Here is a 3,741-nt window from a genome sequence, read left to right on the forward strand (position 1 = left end):
GAATTCTCAACAGAAGAAGTTCAAATGGCCAAAAGACACTTAAGATCATGCTCAACCTCCTTAGCGATCAGGGAAATGCAAATCAAGGCAGCTTTGAGATGTCATCTTGCGCCTGTCGAATTGGCTAGGATCGGGGACGCCGGTGATGGCCTCTGCTGGAGGGGTTGTGGAGAAACGGGTGCCCTCGTCCATTGCTGGTGGGAGTGCGGACTTGTGCAACCACTTTGGAGAGCAGTGTTTCGGTTTCTTGGGAGGTTCGGGGTCGGCCTGCCCCTGGACCCAGCGGTACCACTCTTGGGAATACTGGATGTTTTAAATTAGCGGGAACTCCTTACCGCTGGGTGTGTTCTTCCTCCAGAGGTACTATGTACTGATTCTTCATCAGAAGAATCCGATTCAGAGCTTTCAATACCTTCTCTCATCTTCTCCTTTAGCCTTTCCCTGAGGTACTCGTTTAGAAATGAATACTGTGCTGAAACCATCTGGGCCCATTTTTCTTCTTCTGGGTTGTCAAAGTGAGGCCGGGAAAAGGCAGATGTGTATTCACTGTCACGGTTAGTTTCTTCTATTTTCTGTAGATAGGAAAGGTAGAATACACATTTGCTTCATTATATACTTTTTTTTTATTTAGGGTGCTCATCATAAAACAACTCCTTTTTCTCTTAGTAGTCACCAGATATTGATACAGAAAAATACGCACTAATAATCATTTACTAATTACATGTCCGCATAAATGTTTAGCTGCTCACAGTTACTGACCTAGCTTTAAGAAGTGGAAATAGGCCTGCCCATGCCCACAGTTGCCATCTCAGCATCCAAAGACCAACACTAAAACCTCCTGCACTGACTTTAGCTCATGAGTCCCCCCTTACTCCCACCTCCCTCATCTGCCATAGCCAAACCATAGGCATAGCTCCAAACCATGGCTCTCATTGGCTTTGCCTGGTGAAGGTCCTGTCAAGCAGCTCATGCACCATCTTTCCCTGGCCTAGCTCTGGCCTCACAGCTCTGCCATTGGCCCTATCTAAGGCAGGCTAGAATCTGACATCAGACACAACCCAAGAAGGAAGCCCACCTGCCCAGAGAGTAATGAAACATAAACAAATAAAATGATAAGAAGAAGCAATGAATCTAAGAGCTGGTTCTTTTAGAAGATAAATCCACAGACCTATACCCAACAAACTAAAAGAAGGAAAGAAGTGAATGTTACAATAGACACCAAAAAAATCAAAACATAACAGAAGAATGCTTTCAAAGCTTTTGCTCTGGAGAGGGTGAGATGGCTCAGAAGGTTAGAGTACAGGATGCTCTTCCAGCAGATCTGGGGTTCAATATCCAGCACCTGCATGCTGGCTCACACAGTAGACTGTGACTTCACTGCTAGGGGATTCAGTGTCCTCTTCTGGCCTCCATGGGTACTGTATGGTCATGATGCACAGACGCACATACAAGCAAAGACCAATACACATAAAAATAACTATGAAATTAGGTGCTCAAAATTATTTTTTAAAGTCTGTCCTCTATTAAGTCGAAAAACCTCAAAGAAATGAACCAATTTCCAGCTTCATACAAACTACCAAAAACTTAATTCAAAATGAGATCAACAACCTAAACAAACACATAACTCATGAGAAAATTTGATTGATTAAAAAATCGTTCTGACCATAAAAAGTCCAGGCCCAGAGTCCCACCACACTCTCAAAGATTTACCATCAGTCCTTAAGTTATTAAAACAACAAAAACCAGGTCCAGCAGAAGCCCTTCCAAATTCTATCTGTGAAGCCAGCAGTACTCAGTATTAAAATCGCAGAAAAGATGGAGAAAAGATAAACTACAGTAATATAAAGAGGATACTAATACAATAAATAATGAAATAGAAAAGGGGTAGCATTTTATATACAATGACAAGCGTGCTGAGAAAAAGTTCATGGGAACATTCCCATTCAAAATAGTTTCAAAAACTTATCTAGGAAAATATGTCAAATGCTTATGAAAGTGTAATACAACTAAGGAAAAAAATCGAGGAACATACCAGAATTTGCACACACCTCTTATGGACATTGATTGGGAAAATTCAATATAGTGAAAAGTAGTTTTTTTTTGTTTGTTTGTTTTTGTTTTTTTTAACCAGAAGCAATCTAGAGATTCAATGCAATTCCCATTGGAATTGCAGATGCATTCTTCTCAGAAATGGAAGAGAGAATTTTAACATCCCCATAGAAGCACACAAGACTTTGCAAAGCCAAACTAATCCCAAGTACGAAGACCAATCCTGAGGATGTCACCATATGTGATTTCAAGTTACACTCAGAGCCATAGTAATTAAACCAGCAGCTGCTGCCCAAGAAGCAAAATCAGAGAACAGTGAAGCTGGTTCTAAGGTCATGCAACTAAAGCCACATGCTGTTCAACCAAGACACCAAAACTACACGTTGGTGTGAATGTGGCCCAAAGGTGAAGGGTGCATGTAAGGTTTCAATTGGGTCTGAGGCCTGTTTCATAGGTGGGAATTCATGCCTGATACTGTAAACCAGGCCCAAAACCCATAGCTTGGGAAGTCACAGGCCCCAAGAAACAAGTTAATAGTGTTGTCTTGCTACACAGGCATGATCACAAACTGTTTTCTAAATATTTATGTTTATTTACATAGATCAGCACTTTTCAAAGTAGTGGGGATTACCGTGTAGTGTGTTTTTCCTTTGGAGGTACTAGGCAGTGGATCTTCCACAAGGACAACGTTAACTTTGTTTTTCTCAGAAAGCCCACCGTCTGTCTTTGTTTTTGTTACTTTTTTGATAGGGCTGGTACGCTGTGTAGATTTTTCCCCCATCAGCATGTGGTCACTCTTTTCCTCAGGAGGAAGTCCTGAAGGTACAGATTCTATATTATGTACTTTTGTTGCTGGAGATACATTCTGCAGAGGAGAAGGTGGATGATTAGTTTTTTTTTTTTATTTCATTGACAAACATTCTGTTGTTGTTTTTTAGTTAAAAGCGCTTGTCTTCGAAATGATTTAATCTTTCCGAATTATGAGGTTATGATCAAAGTCAAAATAGAAACAAATTGCTGTTGAACAGTTAAATATCCCTACATATGCTTTGTTATTCACTTGTGGTTCTCAGAAGTCAGAATAATTCATACTGGTCTGGAATAGAAGCAAAACACAAGCCAACAAACAAAACCTACTAGAATTGCATCAAACACATCTAAGTAGACATTCAGTTTGAAAAAATGACTTAGATGATTTTTTTTATCATGGCAAAGCAATCTTTGCATTAAGAGATTATACCCCAGTCTATCTGAAATGTTGAAAAATGACTTAAAACAATTAAGACAATTACTGACTTAAAACAATTAAGACAATTAGAAGTACAAAGTATAAGTAGCTCTATGAACTTAGTAGGAGTTTCTTACAACATAAAACTACAGATGTAAGGCACCAGGAAGGAACTCCTCTTCCTCAACTCTAACCCACTGGCCATCAGATCAAATTGCTTATAACTTCAACTATCATGAATTATCATGTCTCAAAGTTGAAACACCTTCATCTTTTCAGGAGATTGGACACATGACTGCAGAAAGTCTATTCAGGAAAAGATATTGACCTTGAAACTAAAGATTTTTCTGAAAATAAAATTTACCTTGAAGTTCCTAGAAATTATAATAGTTCATGCTCATCAAATGTTGCTATGCTATAGAACATTTTTGCCTAAAATAAAAAACCTTTAATTTAAATATTTG

The sequence above is a fragment of the Microtus ochrogaster genome, unplaced genomic scaffold (assembly GCF_000317375.1).
Source record: "Microtus ochrogaster isolate Prairie Vole_2 unplaced genomic scaffold, MicOch1.0 UNK23, whole genome shotgun sequence".
Taxonomy (NCBI): Eukaryota; Metazoa; Chordata; class Mammalia; order Rodentia; family Cricetidae; genus Microtus; species Microtus ochrogaster.